Genomic DNA, 18535 nt, shown 5'->3' with positions numbered 1-18535 from the left:
GAAGGTTGCAGTGACCTCCGGGTTGCAGGGACCTCTGGGTTGCAGGCAGCACACAAGCACAGGACTGCATGAGCAGTGAGATCTTTTGCAGCCATCTATTACACTTTCACAGGTCCAGGCTTCACTTTTCCACTGCTTGCAATATAAGTAAATGTGGAGCTGAGAGGTCAGTTTGACTCTCCTTCCATCACCTTGGCTGTTAGAAATATAATAAATAGTGATTCTATGATTACGGTTACAGTATTCACTTCTCTCATATGACAAGGCTGCAGGCGTTCAGCCAGTAGCGTTAGTTTGCGACCGACCCCAACCTGGCCTGTGACCAATGAGGCCAACTCTACTGGCACACACTGACCCACTTCTCTCCCACTCCTTCTCCCTGCTTAGGTTAAATTGAAGGCCCACTCTACGATGCCCCACCACTTCAACGGTAGGTCAGACTAAACCAGGTCACAGGCAGGCTAGCCAAGGCCTGATTAACAGACATTCCAGGGGACATCACTTCCACAGCAATCAATGTCAATATCTCTGCGACAGATCGCCATATATATATATATATTGAAACAGCACACACACACAGTACAGCAGGAGAAACAGCTTTACCAGCACACACACACACACACAGCATAGAATGGGCCAGAATGCCACACAGAAAGCCCTTGAGAAGTCAAGGCAGCTGGGCAGAAGTACTATTGAGCAGCGTGAGATCTATTACAACTGTGGGGCACATTAAAGCTTTCAGCAACACAGGAAGATGTGATGCTTTATGCTCATATATTCCTTGGAACCCTGCTTAGCCAATGACCCCCCCAAGTGATGACTTCCAGTGGTACGGCAACAAGAATCATGTGATGGATGAATCCATACATGGATTAATGGACGGGGGAGGACAAATGCAGGCCTGGAGTCTCTCGGCCTATAGATTTGCACTTTTGGGGCAGCCTGGCGTCTTACATTTTTATACCTGAACTATTGTTTCACCACAAAGAGCCTACTGAATTGGAAATAGTGTGGATGCCCACCAACGCTTGCACTCGAGTTCACTCCCATTTCAGAGACAGTCAAGCCATCATGTCTTAAGAGAGCAAGGTGTAGGCTACCTGCAGGCCAAACCACAGGGAAATGAAGACCACTAAGACTATTCATCTGTCCCTATCAGGAGGTAGACAATATTCTGATGGGAGATAGGCCGAGATATCGGATAGAAATAGTCTTGAAAAGTTTAAAGATGGATAGTTAAGCACCGCATGGGCACAGAACAGTTGGCTCCCTTCAGCCCTATGACTCCCACTGGTCACATTGTCAGGTTGAGGGCAGTAGCAGCAGACACGCAGCCTGGCTGGAGTCATGATTTTATCGACCAATGCCTTTTTATATGCCCAAGTGTCTGCTTTTCAGAGAGCATTTAAAAAGCATGCTTTTCCAGACTGTCTGACTCAACAGCGTTCTGTACACACATACACACACTAGAGTCAACCAGAGATGTGAAACAAGTTCTCTTTTTAAAACCAGATCCTTTTACTTCAGGGTTCAAGGTTAGAATTGTTAAGACTTTTTTTTACTTTGCGCATCACTTTCAGAGTTCAATCAACATATCAGCGGATGTGGTTTGCTCACGGAAAACCCAATGTATTGAGTGGCTGTGATTGAACATCCTGTCTACTAGACATTTACAAAAATGCACTAAAGCCACAAAACAGAAATCTACCTAAATGAGCATAATTATTGGCAACATAGAACTATGACCTACTACACTGTCTGGCTGCAATAGGCAATCCAACACAGAAGTCTTATCCTTAGCTCGTGCATGACTATTAGGCTAAGATCTATCTATAAGTGGCTCTCACCCCCAGGGCAAAGGGCCCTCTAGTCCAGAGGGAGAAGGTCACCCAGGGAGCACAAGCAGAGTTTAAAAATTATTTTTTTAAATGTAAAAAAGTGTCACCGGGTTCACTTCAGCAGCACCCTTCTAGTCTGTAACTGAGGAGGACGGGAGAACACACACACAAACACCACTCCCTTAAACCACAAACCACGATGGCCACAATGACTCGACGCAACAGTACAGAGTATGGGCCCTGGTCAAAAAGGAGTGCAGAAAACAGGGAACAGGATGCCATCTGGGGCTTAACCCAGGTCTTTGTTCAATAAATAGATCAAAAAGACCTCTTCATCATCCTCTGCATTGTAACAGAGTCATTGTGTCTAACGTGAATGCCAGGTTATTTTAGGGAACCTTTCTTTCTGGGACTGTGTGACAATGTGGGATTGTGAAGTGCCTCTGATGTTCAGAGCTCCCGAGTGGCGCATCGGTCTAAGGAACTCCAATCTCAGTGATTGAGGCGTCACTACAGACTCTGTAGTGGCTCGATTCTCAGACTGGCTCGATTCTAGGCTGTATCACAACCGGCCGTGATTGGGAGTCCCATAGGGTGGGTTAGGCCGTCATTGTAAATAAGAATTTGTTCTCAATTGACTTGCTTCGTTAATTAAAAGTTATATATTTTTTTTAATTTTAAATCAGGCAAGCTAAAATACCCAGAAATATAACCCCTGCCTTGAGCGCGAACACACACGCATCGTGCATGCCCTGCCCACTTAGTTTGGGTGCAAAATCCACTTGTCACATAAATCGCACCAGATTGAGTGCTTTAATTTTACTCCTGTGACTCTTCCATACTCTTGCTTGTGCGTGACGGTTTTTCTAGGAACGTTACGGCCGCGGAAATGTTTGTAATGACCTGTCAAACACACCCGGTAACCGCTGAAATGGGCTCAATGGAATACAAATGGAAGCTGCTATAGACCACCAAGTGCTAACAGTAAGTATCTGGATAACGTGTGAAATGCTTGATAATGTATGTGATATCTACAGAGGTATATTTTCTGGGTGATTTAAAATATTGACTGGCTTTCATCAAGCTGCCCACTCAAGTAAAAAACTTCAAACTGTAACCAGTGCCTGCAACCTGGTTCAGGTTGTCAGTCAACCTACCAGGGTAGTTACAAACAGCACAGGAATGAAAATCCCCAAATAAAAAGGCTCAAGCCACAGACAGAGCTATAGGTCTAACAGAGGAAGACCGTCATATGAGAATGATAAGACACCCAGCTGCTATCCAGACGAGGAAGAGCCTGATAACGACGTTAGGAAAGACTCTAACCACTCTCAGTAAAAAAAAAAAGGGGCCTTCGCAGCTCTACGTCCTGGATGACGTACCACAGATCCACTCAGGCCCGCTAGATGTACAGTTGTCCCACTAGAACTCCATATGGCTTCGGACTTCAGTGCGACTAGTGCTGAAGCTGTGACTTTTGAGAAATCGTCTTTATCCGTTATTCAATAAGAGCAGGAAACACGGATAGGGTTCCACTTGCTGCATCAGCTCATTAGTCTGCTTTCAGTGGAAATGAGGCTATAATGTGAATCTTTCCCTCTCTGAATTCTCAAGACTGTCGTCTTGTCGATTACAAACGTGAACACTGGTTTGGCGAGTTAGAGAAGCATTACCTCGCCTGTCCTTTTTCCTTCAGAAATAGAATCGTGACTGTGTGGCAAACTCTGGGAAAACAAGTCTGACTGACCACCTCAGTTCAGAGATGTTGGTTTGACTTTAAAAAAGGTTATGAATGATGGATGTCTTGTCCCAGTCAGACTCCCCAGTTGGCCAGACTGTCTGGGAGAATGGGCTCCCAGCATGAGGCGAAGGAAAACAGGTGCTTTAATATTTGATGATGGAGCTCGTCTGTCGGGCTGGGCCCCGCCCAGGCTGAGCAGAATTGGCCAGGGAGAGGTGTCTGACTCGTCGGGCTGACAGGATCATAAGCAGTGGGTTGTAAGGATCTAAAGCCAGGCTAGCGATGGACCTGCCCTGCTGTATATGGGGTAGACAGACGTAGCCTAGGCCTGCGTGCATGTCGTGTCCATCCAAGGAGACACCGATATGAATCTGTAACGTTGGTTAGCCGATTAAAAACACAGCGTAGGCAAGTTCTTCTCAGCATTCTGTATACCCCTCCCCGTCACCACCCTACATCCTTTGAGGAAGAGAATTCATCATGCTCTAATTCACGGCAGTACGTAAATGTAACAGAAGTCCCCTCCCTTTGGAGGAATTGAACCGTGTACAATTTGTATAATCTTTTTTTTGGAAAGGATGGGGTTAATGACGACAATATGGTCTATAAATTGATGCTCGACTTGATCTTTGAACTGATATGGTACGGTCATGGTGGAAAGAAGGCCTTTTCCAAGCCATTTCATTATTGATGATGTTGACCGTACGGCTAAACAATGAAAGAAAGCAAGGCATTTTACAGTAAACGGAACTTGAGTCCAGGCCACCGCTGAGGCAAGCACAGATGGTTGTGTGGCTGGTCTGAGGAGCAGATGGTAAGAACCCCAGGCTGTGTCCGGCCAGCCGGCAGACAAGTGACCAGTGAGCCAGGTTCTGAGGTCAGTGGTGTGTATCTTTCACCTCTAATAGGGCTGGGGGGAGTCTGAATCCATACTACAGCTAGCAGCTCTAGATGGCAGAATGATGCTTCCACCTTTGAGGTTGACAAAGCAAAATGCATCAATATAATCAACAGTAAATATAACAAGCACAGAATGAAATTACATCCTCATCTATTGATCAATAGCATAACACAGCAAACAGAAATTAAGTTATTGATCCACACATTGACCTGCTCATGATGCCTGCTGCTCCTAGTTTCTCATGGCCAATTGGCCAAAGCCATTAAGTAGTAGAAGAGTCCAGTTGTGCGCACCATGAATTAAACATTCGACAACTGGAGTGGGATACAGCTAAGCCCTTGTTGCATAACATTGTTTGTTTATTGTGTCTGAGAGAAGGAAAAATGGTCATTGTCCCAAGAAAAAGTTTTTTTGAGTCTGAAGTCACAGCACAATGAAGACGTAACCAGGCTACTGTTGATCGCCTACACAGTTTAGCACCAGTAAAAATGCCAAGGGGGATGAATACTTTCACAAGCCACTGTAATTGTCACTTAGGACCTGTACAGAGAACCCCGATCCAGACAGACTGAATGGTCTTTCTTGTTAGACACATCATGAACCCACACACACACACACACAGATGCACGCATGTCACATGCACAAACAGCCACACAATAATTTTGTCTCTAGTCTCCAATCTAATGAGATCATTCATCGCTTCCATTGGAACAGAACCACAAGTAACAGGACACTAAGCATCTAAAATGGACTACAAATATAATTTAAAAAAAATGTTTTGAAATAATAATACAAAATAATTGAAATTAAATATATATTTTTTATTTATTATTATTTTTCTTTAAATGGTAGGAGTCTATAGCTTAGCCATTGATCTCCAAATGGCACTCATATTCCTTTACTACCCACAGCTTCTCTGTAGGCAAAGGCACAGCTGGACAAAGTCCCTCGTGTTGGGGTCGTGGTCACTCGGCTCGGCACTCTAGCTTTAGCGCATGAACTTCCCTTCACTGGACACAGACAAAGGAGGCCATTCTCTCAGCCGCCACTCAAGGGCTCTCACTAGAGTTCCACAACAGCGATATGCCTAACGTTTGCTGCTAGACATGTGCCGCTGCACTTTTCCAAGAATGGTGTGCCAAACTAAGAATGTGTTAGGTGGTAGCCTACTCGTGTGTTCAAAACGTGTGTTCTTGTTGAGAGATTAATTTAGATCGGCCTGCCTGTGAAACAATGACAACGTATACAAATAGACAATGACTTAAGTCTGTGAAGATGACTAACATGTACAGAACAATGAATAATGTCTCGAGAAAGGGATTTATTTCAGTTGGGTCTACTGTATGCATTCCAGTGCCTCAGACAGGTGTCAATAATGTGGGTGAAACGAGAAAGGCGATACGCTGAATTACAGAGGCAGCAAATATTGGGGGTTAAGCCAGGCAGGGTTGTAATTGATTAATCAATGGGCGGGCCCGCCTAAGTGTTTTTTCTGGTCGTCTATGTCCAAACAGTGTAAACAAATATTATAATTTTCCGAATAGAAGAATGCTTTAAATGTAAACTTAAATGATTAAAACCACATAAAGTATGAAGAAAAAATTATGGCCCTATAAAACCTTTTATAATATATTTTGAGAACGAACCATCACCAAAATAAAAGCTTGACAGTTCAACTGGTAGACACTACCCACAAAACCCATGCCCTCACTCAATAGCAGTACAGCTGCCCGTGCCGTAAACAAACGCATGACAATGCACTCATCCAGTGTTCACACAATACACAAGGCTCTAGAGCACCAGCTGGGACAACAGACAGAGAACAATTAAAATGACACAGTCAAAAGAGTTTGAGAGAGGTCAGGTACAGGTTCATGAACCCTTAACATAGAAACACCAGCTTAAAAGATGACTTCATCTCTGACTCTACTAAATAATGATAGAACAAGGTGTCTCATAATATGCGTGTGAGCATTCCCATTATCCCTCCTATTTTATCAGATTGTGACTCAACTTATGAGGTTCACACCTCAGATAAACACACAGGTGCAACAAAGTCATGAATGGACCCTGATCTGTGAGTGTTGTGAAAAACAAGGCAATACATACTCTTCCCATGCCCCAGGCTACTGATGATAACATTGCCCTAAATGTCTTACAGTGCATTCGGAAAGTATTCAGATTCCTTGACTTTTTCCACATTGTTACGTTACAGCCTTATTCTAAAATTGATACATTCATTTTTTTCCTCAATCTACACAGAATTCCCCATAATGACAAGACAAATCCAGGTTTTTAGAAAGTTGGGCAAATGTATTAAAAAAACAGAAATACCTTATTTACTTAAGTATTCAGACACTTCGCTATGTGACTAAAAATGAAGCTCAGGTTCATCCGGTTTCCATTGATCATCCTTGAGCTGTTTCTCCAACTTGGTTGGATTCCACCTGTTGTAAGTTCAATTGATTGGACATGATTTGAAAAAGGCACACACTTGTCTATATAAAGTCTAACAGTTGAAAGTGTATGTTAGAGCAAAAACCAAGCCACAAGGTTGAAGGAATTGTCCGTAGAGCTGAGACAGGATTGTGTTGAGGCACAGATATGGGGAAGGGTACCAAAAACATTGAAAAACAGCATTGAAAACAGCATTGAAAGTCCCCAAGAACACAGTGGCCTCCCAGCCAAACTGAGCAATCGATGGAATTGAAAACCCGATGGCCTCTCTGACAGAGCTCCACAGTTGCTCTGTGGAAATGGGGAGTTAACTAAAGGTTTTATACAAAAGATTTACAAAAAGATTGAGAACCTTCTAGAAGAACAACCATCTCTACAGCTCTCCACCAATTAGGCCTTTATGGTAGCCACTCCCTAGTAAAAGGCACATGACTCCGCTTGGAGCTTGCCAAAAGACACCTAAAGGACTCTCAAACCATGAAAAACAAGACTCTCTGGTCTGATGAAACCAAGACTGAACTCTTTGGCCTGAATGTCAAGCGTCACATCTGGAGGAAACCTGGTACCATCCCTACTGTGAAGCATGGTGGTGGCAGCATCATGCTGTGGGGATGTTTTTCAGTTGCAGGGAATGGGAGACTAGTCGGGAATCAGGATAAGACAAAGATGAATGGTGCAAAGTACAGAGATATCCTTGATAACCTGCTCCTGAGCGCTCAGGACTTTAGACTGGGGTGAAGTTTCAATTTCAGTTCCAACAGGATAACAACCCTAAGCACACAGCCAAGGCAAGGCAGGAGCGGCTTCAGGACAGGTCTCTGAATGTCCTTGAGTAGCCCAGCCAGAGCCCGGACTTGAACCAGATCCAACATCTCTGGAGAGACCTGAGAATATATGTGCAGCGAAGCAGCACATCCAACCTGGCAGTGCTTGAGAGGATCTGCAGAGAAGAATGGGAGAAATTCCCCAAACGCAGGTGTGCCAAGCTTGTAGCGTCATACCCAAGAAGACTTGAGGCTGTACTGTAATCGCTGCCAAAGGTTCTTCAACAAGGTAATGAGTAAAGGGTCTGAAAACTTATGTAAATGTGATTATTTTTTTAGCAAACATTTCTAAAAACCTGTTTTTGCTTTTAATCCATTTTAGAAGACGACTATGGTTACAAAACGTGGAAGAAGTCACTCCTCCATTTCCTGGTTGCAAAAATTCTAATAGTTCACCTAATTTCAGTTTGTGACAAAACAATCTAGAGTACAGAATCATTGTATCATCTAAAATGCTGAGAAATATATTTTCCATAACCAAAAATATTGTATTTTCAGCTGGTGTACAAAACTGAAAAAAAGAGATGAAACTTAAGGAGAGCATAGAAATACTGCATAGAACAGATCTACCGCTTCACAGATTTGCTTTCAATGAGAATGACAGACCTATAACACATTTCTGTGAATTTGGTAAGGTGCCCAAAAAGTTACATATGGCAGCTTAAAAAAATAATAGCAAACATGTCACTGGCCAAACTGCTGAGGGGGAATTTATTTTAAGATGCATTTCCTCTAATCACAGCTGGGTAGGTAATATGCCAGGCTGTGTTTCTCAGAGAGACAGCCCTCCCTAGCTACAGGAGGCCATGCAGAGTTGGCAGCACACAGAGACTGCCAAACCCCAGCAAGAACAGACGCCCGGGCCATTAATTATATATGGATATCAGATAGGCTAGGCTGGTCCACAGGGAAGAGCCTGGAGGAGAGAAGAGACAGAATGGGGAGTGCCAGGCCAGGGGGCAGGGAGGGAAGGCCTGCCCTTTGTGTTCTTCTTTCCCTGCTCCAGGACCTCATGCTGCCATTCTTTAACCAAATCACAAACAAAACCAGAGGACAAATTTGAATGCTATTTTCAAGAGGATTAGCCTAACCTGCTCTCCAAGTAGAGCTGCTGGAGAAGAGCTGAGAGCATTTAAGCTCATGTACTAATCCAGCTTCAACGATTCTGGGCAAGATATACAGTGGATGTCCAGTTGTTCATCGGGCTCGTGTCCACTCTCTCAACTCTGGTGGGGCATTTTAAAGCAGAATCAGCACTGGCTAATTGTTAATCTTGTTAATGAGCACTGGGGGAGCTTTAATCCCTTCCTCTGAGTGATTAAGAGAGACACCAGAGAGCGCAGAGTTCAGGAGCTTATGCAAGAGGGTGCAACACTATAGAATTTTCACATTGAAACAGCCTATATATCATGTTCAGCAGACATTCTTCTTTGTCCTGGAGAATAAGCAAGCATTCATGTGAGCTCTAGCACTAATAAATTAGCATTAGGGCTGACCCCATTTAGTCCACTGGTTGATTGTTTGGTCGGTAGGCTCTTGGTCAACCAAGATTTTTTTTGTTGAGCAGTGGCAAATATATTTTAAATTGTCATGAGGCACCTGCCTGATTCACGCCTCTCAGTGGATCCATCAGTGGATTCATTAAAGGAGGCCACGGTGATGGCACACCAGTTGTATATTTACCATTAATTCCCATCATTACTAAATCTACAATGTTTGTTTGGTTACGGTCATTTCTGTTAATGCAATCAATATATCATTATCAGTTTTACCGTTGAAATTGTAGGAGTGGACACGTTGTTTGCAGGGCGCACAACCTAGGCTACACTCGTGAGTATTACATTTGTCAATTTATTCATCGTCTTGTGCCCGTCAAGCTTGAGTAACGACACGCACCTACCTCATTACGCATAGAAGTAGGCCTAGGCTACCAGGCCTGCATGAAATGTACTGTAGGCCTAGAAAATTTTCCCATTTGGAGATCTGATACCATTTCTGATAGTCTTAACTCACCATCACTAGCTTCTAAAACGACATGTTTTAAACAGTCGGTTTTCACATACATACAAGACGCATGTCTAAATGGCCTGGCTCCCCCTCCCCTCTGTATTTTTGTTAAACAGAAAACCCAAACATATGGCAGCAGATCCACAAGGTCTGCCATAGGAGGTGACTGTATAGTTCTCTTATGAAAAAGCACCTTTAGTAAATCCATTTTCTCTGTGAAAGCTTCCCATGTCTGGAATACACTGCCATCAGACACACACAACTACACCACATATCACACTTTCACAAAATGCTTGAAGACATGGCTAAAGGTCAATCAGATTTGTGAACATGGTCCCTAGCTGTGTGTTGCCGCTTTCCATGTTATCTGTAGCTTGTGAAGTGTGGAAACACTTTGTTGCTTTTATGAATTTTGTCTTGTTGCTTTTTGTTCTATGTTGCTATGTCTGTATGCTACGTCTTGCTTGTCTTATGTCTTGCTTATCCTATGTTGCTATTGTCTATATTGTAATTGTTTTTAATAACCTGCCCAGGGACTGCGGTTGAAAATTAGCCTGCTGGCTAAAACCAGCACTTTTACTGAAACGTTGATTAATGTGCACTGTCCCTGTAAAAACTCAATACATTGAGAATTACAATAGTTCCTCAATGTAGCCTATTTGGAGAAAAATAAAAAATAAATATTGGGGGGAATGTCATGCTCTGATCTGGTGGAAACATCATAACAGAGGACGACCTGATCCCTTGCACAAACAGCCTACAGCTGTGTCTGTCTGTCCCGAGTCCACTGGCACAGGAAACAGAGGGTCCAGAATATTTTATAGAATGTTGCAAGTCAGCCAGCACCAGCTTCAGGACAGACCAAGTTAATACAATGTTTCAAGTTCCTTGAAGACAGGCCATGCGTAGCCAATGTGATTTCTAAGATATATATACACACAGTTGAAGTCGGAACATAGACCTTCACCAAATATATTTAAACTCAGTTTTTCACAATTCCTGACATTTAATCCAAGTAAAGATTCCCTGTCTTAGGTCAATTAGGGTCACCACTATTTTAAGAATGTGAAATGTCAGAATACTAGGAGAGAGAATGATTTATTTCAGCTTTCATTTCTTTCACCACATTCCCAATGGGTCAGAAGTTTATATACACTCAATTAGCATTTGATAGCATTGCCTTTAAATTGTTTAACTTGGGGTCAAATGTTTCAGGTAGCCTTCCACAAGCTTCCCACAATAAGTTAGGTGAATTTTGGCCCATTCCTCCTGACAGAGCTGGTGTAACTGAGTCAGGTTTGTAGGCCTCCTTGCTCGCACACACTTTTTCCAGTTTGCAAACACAAATGTTCTATAGGATTGAGGTCAAGGCTTTGTGATGGCCACTCCAATACCTTGACTTTGTTGTCTTAAAGCCACAACTTTGGAAGTATGCTTGGGGTCATTGTCCATTTGGAAAACCCATTTGAAACAAAGCTTTAACTTCCTGACTGATGTCTTGAGATGTTGCTTCAATATATCCACATCATTTTCCAGCCTCATGATGCCATCTATTTTGTGAAGTGCACCAGTCCCTCTTGCAGCAAAGCAGCCCCACAAAATGTTGCTGCCACCTCTGTGCTTCACGGTTGGGATGGTGTTCCTCGGTTTGCAAGCCTCCCCCTTTTTCCTCCAAAGATAACAATGGTCATTATGGCCAAACAGTTATATTTTTGTCCTCTGGTCTGATGAAATATTTCTCCAAAAAGTACAATCTTTGTCCCCATGTGCAGTTGCAAACCAGTCTGGCATTTTTTTATGGCTGTTTTGGAGCAGTGGCTTCTTCCTTGCTGAGTGGCCTTTCAGTTTATGTCGATATAGGACTCGTTTTACTGTGGATATAGATACTTTTGTACCCGTTTCCTCCAGCATCTTCGCAGGGTCCTTTGCTGTTTTTCTGGGATAGATTTGCACTTTTCGCACCAAAGTACATTCATCTCTAAGAGACAGAACGCGTCTCCTTCCTGAGCGGTATGACGGCTGCGTGGTCCCATGGTGTTTATACTTGCATACTATTGTTTGTACAGATGAACGTGGTACCTTTCAGGCATTTGGAATATGGATGAACCAGACTTGTGGAGGTCTATCATTTTTTTTCTGAAGTCTTGGCTGATTTCTTTTGATTTTCCCATGATGTCAAGCAAAGAGGCACTGAGTTTGAAGGTAGCCCTTGAAATACATCCACAGGTACACCTCCAATTGACTCAAATTATGTCAATAAGCCTATCAGATGCTTCTAAAGCCATGACATTTTCTAGAATTGTCCAAGCTGTTTAAAGGCACAGTCAACTTAGTGTATGTAAACGTCTGACCCACTGGAATTGTGATAGATTTTTAACTTAGAATTCACTGACTGTAAACAATTGTTGGAAAAATGACTTACGTCATGCACACAGTAGATGTCCTAACCGACTTGCCAAAACTATAGTTTGTTAACAAGAAATTTGTGGAGTGGTTGAAAAACGAGTTTTAATGACTCCAACCTAAGTGTATGTAAACTTCCGACTTCAACTGTAGATATCTATATATATAATTTTTTTTAAATCAGGACATGTTCTACCTGCAGGCTGCAATGTTTTAATTTGTTGGCTTTATGCATGTAGGCTATTTTTTACATAGTTGGCAATGACAATAGTAGTTACTTTTAGAAATAATTTTGATTAGCCACATGAGATTGACTGAGATATGAAGACTTTATTATAAATTAAATGAAACTTCCACAAAAATGTGCATATGAAAATCACAACTGGCTTGCAGATCAGTCGATATGGAACGATAACTCGTCACTCCAAATGGGGAAGGTTGCCGACCGCTGGTGTGGACTATTCCCGGCAACTTCAGGAGCTTAACGGCAGAATCTGCGATGGCCAGCAGGCAACGGGAGGAGGGAACAGATTTTTTTCTTCTGGTTAGGCAATATTGATCTGGCTCCCTCTTTTTACGTCATTTATAAATCACAGTGCTTAATAAAAAGCATCAGACATGCTCAAAGGCCTACATACAGTTAATTTTATTCAAACATAGCGTGTCTATACATGAAGAAAAAGAAGTTGAACGTTTACACCAATGGATTGGTTGAAAGAAAGTCGACAAAGATTTTTTTTTTGTCAGCCCTAATTAGCCTACACATTTTAAGTCTACAGCGTTCGGAGAGTTTCACCATTCATAACATGTTACACCCTTCTCAACACGACCAAGATATCCCAACATAGATACACCTCAACCTCAGAGGAAAGAAAACACCATGGCTAAACTATTTAACAGCTAGGACGGTAGTATAGCCGACTGTAAAGGGCGACTGTAAATCATGCACAAACAAATGACACGCATTCATGTCAGAAACACTGACAAACATTGTAATTCCCTAACATCAAGAGAACACCAACGAGTCAACATACCTAAACTTGACTGACAAATATCCAACAACTTAGGATACAGTAGCCTAACTAGGACAGGCTTGAGGGCTAATGGTTCTCTGCGTCAGTGCATGCAGATATCCCTCGTCTGTATTCTGTGCTCTGGCATGCAAGTCTACCGGGAGACTCACATTACCCCCAGGCTGCGTGGCTCCACTGGGGCTCACTGACCTCCATAACGCCATGCAAGTCCTTCCATCTCCCTCTGTAATGGTTGAATTTATCATGAGAGTGAGAATGTTCCTCTGGGAATCAAGGCTCTTCATGTCTTTTTAACCATTATGGAGCCAAATCCATACATGAAATCCAACATTATGTTTTGCTGCATAGACCTTGACACAGTGTGCAGTGTGGCTGTCCTCTTATGACCACCACACAGACAATTAAATCCAACCGGTCAGAGACTGTGGGGGATTTTACAATGACAAGGCCACAACAATCACACTACCATCAGTCAGTGTTTTACAAGTTGCAGTTAGACTCACTTCCAATTCAAGTATGCATGGCATGCTGGTTTAGAGAGGAATGTGGAGGTAAAACAAGGGATTCTTTACCTCTGGGCCAATGTGGCTGGAGCCTTTAAGCCAATGATTGTATAGATGAATGGACAAAGCCATCACATGACACCATTCCTTCCTATGCCAAGATTTAACAACGCATTGACGCCAATTTAAGTCGGTTAAGATGTTGTTTCATGGAGACGACATGCGCAGTTTGAGCTACTCAAGGAAGTGACGTTGCAGGCTAGCTCAGCGCTCTCATTAGCACATGCATGGCCAGCAAGGGGCCATTTGTGCCTGATGCTGATTGCTCATTTACATTTTTGATATGTGTTGTTACATGTTATTACATGCTTACAGTAGCCAGCAGACTCCGACCCTACCATTACACTTGTTTACCCTGAGTTTCAATGGGGTCGGAACACAGTCATGGTTAGATTAAGATAACACGAAACATGTACCTTAAAGCAAGGATGGGATGTGCCACTGTACTCCAAATTCGACCGACAGAACAGGTCCAAAGTTTTGTACACCTACTCATTCAAGGGTTTTTCTTTATTTTAACTATTTTTTACATTGAAGAATAATAGTAAAGACTGAAACTATGAAATAACATATGGAATCATGTAGTATCCAAAAAAAGTGTTTCATATGAGATTCTTCAAAGTAGCCACCCTTTGCCTTGATGACAGCTTTGCCTTCTTTCAACCAGCTTCTTGAGGTAGTTACCTGGAATGCATTTCAATTAACAGGTGTGCCTTGTTAAGTTTACCTGTTGAAACTCTAGGGGCGCAATTTCATTTTTGGATGAAAAACGTTCCCGTTTTAAACAAGATATTTTGTCACAAAAAGATGCTCGACTATGCATATAATTGATAGCTTTCGAAAGAAAACACTCTGACGTGTCCAGAACTGCAAAGATATTTTCTGTGCGCGCCCTAGAACGTGAGCTTCAGGCAAAACCAAGATGAGACGGCATCCAGGAAATGAGCAGGATTTTTGAGGCTCTGTTTTCCATTGTCTCCTTATATGGCTGTGAATGCGAGAGGAGTAAGTCTGCCCTTTCTGTCGTTTCCCCAAGGTGTCTGCAGCATTGTGACGTATTTGTAGGCATATCATTGGAAGATTGACCATAAGAGACCACATTTACCAGGTGTCCGCCCGGTGTCCTGCACCGAAATTGGTGCGCAAAAGTCAGCTGCAAGTATTTTTCCACAGAATTCAGAGGAGAATGCAGGCTTCCACGAACGATATATCAATGAAGAGATATGTGAAAAAACACCTTGAGGATTGATTCCAAACAGCGTTTGCCATGTTTCGGTCGATATTATGGAGTTAATTCGGAAAAAGTTTGACGTTGTAGGTGACTGAATTTTCGGTTCGGTAGCCAAATGTGATGTACAAAACGGAACGATTTCTCCTACACACAGACGCTTTCAGGAAAAACTGCGCATTTGGTATGTAACTGAGAGTCTCCTCATTGAAAACATCCGAAGCTCTTCAAAGGTAAATGATTTTATTTATTTGGTTATCTGGTTTTTGTGAAAATGTTGCGTGCTAAATGCTACTCAAAATGCTAAGCTAGCTTAGCATACTCTTACACAAATTAGTCAATTGCTATGGTTCAAAAGCATATTTTGAAAATCTGAGATGACAGTGTTGTTAAGAAAAGGCTAAGCTTGAGAGCAGGCACATTATTTACATTTTATTTGCGATTTTCAGAAATCATTAACGTTGCGTTATGCTAATGAGCCTGAGGCTTTAGTCACGATCCCGGATCCGGGATGGGGAGTTTCAACAGGTGAATTTGTGGAATTTATTTTCTTCTTAATGCGTTTTTGCAAGTCATTTGTGTTGTGACAAGGTAGGGGTGTTAAACAGAAGATGGCCCTATTTGGTAAAAGACCAAGTCCATACTATAGCAAGAACAGCTCAAATAAGCAAAGAGAAACGACAGTCCACCATTACTTTAAAGACATGAAGGTCAGCCAATCTGGAAAATTTAAGTTTCTTCAAGTGCAGTCGCAAAACCATCAAGCGCTATGAAACTGGCTCTCATGAGGTCCGCCACAGGAAAGGAAGCCCCAGAGTTACCTCTGCTGCAGAGGATAAGTTCAGTAGAGATAACTGCACCTCAGATTGCAGCCCAAATAAATGCTTCAGAGTTCAAGTAACAAACACATCTCAACATCAACTGTTCAGAGGAGACTGCGTGAATCAGGACTTCATGGTCGAATTACTGCAAAGAAACCACTACTAAAAGACACCAATAAGAAGAAGACACTTGCTTGAGCCAAGAAAGCCAAGCAATGGACATTAGACCAGTGGAAATCTGTCCTTTGGTCTGATGAGTCAAAATTTGAGATTTTTGGTTCCCACCGCCGTGTCTTTGTGAGATGCAGAGTAGGTGAACGGATGATCTCTGCGTGTGTGGTTCCCACCGTGAAGCATGGAAGTGGCGTGATGGTGCTTTGCTGGTGACACGGTCAGTGATTTATTTTGAATTCAAGGCACGCTTAACCAGCACAGCATTCTGCAGCGATACGCCATCCCATCTGGTTTACGCTTAGTGGGACTATCATTTGTTTTTCCAACAGGACAATGACCCAACACACCTCCAGTCTGTGTAAGGGCTATTTCACCAAGAAGGAGAGTGATTGAGTGTTGCATCCCCCGACCTCAACCCAATTGAGATGGTTTGGGATGAGTTGGACAGCAGAGTGAAGGAAAAGCAGCCAACAAGTGCTCAGCATATGTGGGAACTCATTCAAGACTGTTGGAAAGGCATTCCTCATGAAGCTGGTTGAGAGAATGCCAAGAGTGTGCAAAGCTTTCATCAAGGCAAAAGGTGGCTACTTTGAAAAATCTCAAATATGAAACACTTCTTTGGTTACAACATGATTCCATATGTTATTTCATAGTTTTGAAGTCTTCACTATTATTCTACAATATAGAAAATAGTCTAAATAAGGAAAAACCCTTGAAAGAGTGTGTGTCCTAACTTTTGACTGGTAATGTAGATCCAAACTGATACATCATGAAATGCTGCTAGTTTTTTTAGCAACCGTTCTATCTATTCTGTGTAACAGTTGGTATAAATGGGAGAATTCGATGTACAACGCAATTTCTCATCCCTGGATTGAGGTACGTTTTCCCAGCCATATCTCACGCTGGCTCAGTAGGGTCTTAACCATGATGACGTTCTGACCCCAGTGCAGCTCAGTATAAACTAGCCCTTGATAATGACTCTCAGTTCCATTACATGACACATAAGTGTATTTGGATGAAGGCATCTTCTGTACAGGGTATTTTATTAAGCGCCCCCAACGCTTGGTCTGAACATTAACACGCCGCATCACTTGCGGTACAGTTTTGGAAGCATAAGGACCTTCTCTTTCATATCAGCAAGAAATAATTTTCAAAAAACAAATATGGTTAAATTGATACACACCTTTACAGGGTTAGTGTTCCCACCCGGCCATATTTCCATGTTACAGCACTTGTTCACGGAAAACAGACGGAAGACAGTCAGAAATAGTGTGCAACTGCAGCCTGCAATTTGTAGCATTCTTGCAAGTGGGTATTCCTGCATCTGCAGGAACGCACCCCCTCAAGCATCCCATTGGTTCCTTCATGAACACCCCTCCTCGTGTATCCAATTGGTTCGTTCATGAACACCCCACCCCCTGAGAAAATGCTCATGCTTGTGAGACACTTTTATACATGTCAAAAGGGAAATAAAAGTTATGAGTTTTCCCACCGGTAGACAGTGTCCTTTGTTCCAGCCTGCCGAACACTTGCCTTCACCTTTGTAACCAGAACTGCAGAAAAACAACAGCGCCGACAGTACAGCGGGATGAAGCTACACTGTGTGATAGCTAGCTATCACATGGTGTCGCCTCTGCCTCCTGCCTGCTGTGTACCGGAGAAAAATATGCCTGACAGGCAGGGGCAAAGGACACTGCCTACCGCTAGCTACTTCGGTACACAGCAGGTCCGTACAATTTTCCTTATTTTAGAGCCCCAAAAACATAATAATTCCAGATCAACTGTAATGTCAATACCATTGTAAAGCACAATTTCTCCCCTTTCCAACAGAATCAATTACATGACCTAAACGCTGCCCGTTTCTGCATATTTCAAGCAGGCAATGAGCCCCGTCGGGTCTTTTTAAAAATGGCGGGTGGGGAAGCGAAACTAATGAGTGATAGTGAGAAGGAGAGATGTTGTGTGGGAAAATTGCTTTTTTTCCACTCGATCTGTCCAACTTATTACCTTATCGCCTTTAAAATGTAAATAAAAAACTATAAAGAGTTTATATAATGTGTCATTACATACCCATTTGAAAGTTTGTGTCGAATTTGAAATTGGGTTTTTAGGGCGGTGCTAAAGTGAACCTAGAAGTAAACAGCAGCTTTGAGAATGATGATCGCATACAATGATGACAGAAAAAATGACTAGGTATCCCCCCCTTACCCCCATCACTGTCTATTTCTTGTTTTTAAAGAATGATAGAAGTGCTACACCTGGTGGAGAGACTGTAAGATAGAAATAGTTGCTTTATGCGTGCTGTACGTTACGACATGACACGTCAAGATGTAACGGAGGGTCCGTTTTTTCAACTTTCCTCCAATACTATAGAGCCATTACCATGTCGATCAACGCTTGAATAGAAACCTAGTTCACACCCCCGATTTTGACGTCAACACAGTCGCTACAGTCCCATTAGTTTTCTTTGTAGCGTCGTTTGAATGTTGCGATTGCGCACATTTGTACGGAATGGGGTGAGTTTACCTTAGCTGGCTAAGCTAG

The 18535-nt window shown here is 42.6% G+C and overlaps 1 protein-coding gene across 3 annotated transcripts in view; it reads right to left on the bottom strand.

Moving 5' to 3' along the window:
- LOC135523864 (serine-rich coiled-coil domain-containing protein 2-like) overlaps positions 1-18535 on the bottom strand; it is a 100655-nt gene that overhangs the window by 80897 nt on the left and 1223 nt on the right. The window lies entirely within an intron of this gene.

This window comes from Oncorhynchus masou, chromosome 31, assembly GCF_036934945.1.
Source record: "Oncorhynchus masou masou isolate Uvic2021 chromosome 31, UVic_Omas_1.1, whole genome shotgun sequence".
NCBI classification, from domain to species: Eukaryota; Metazoa; Chordata; class Actinopteri; order Salmoniformes; family Salmonidae; genus Oncorhynchus; species Oncorhynchus masou.
This window is presented reverse-complemented; position numbering and strand designations above follow the sequence as displayed.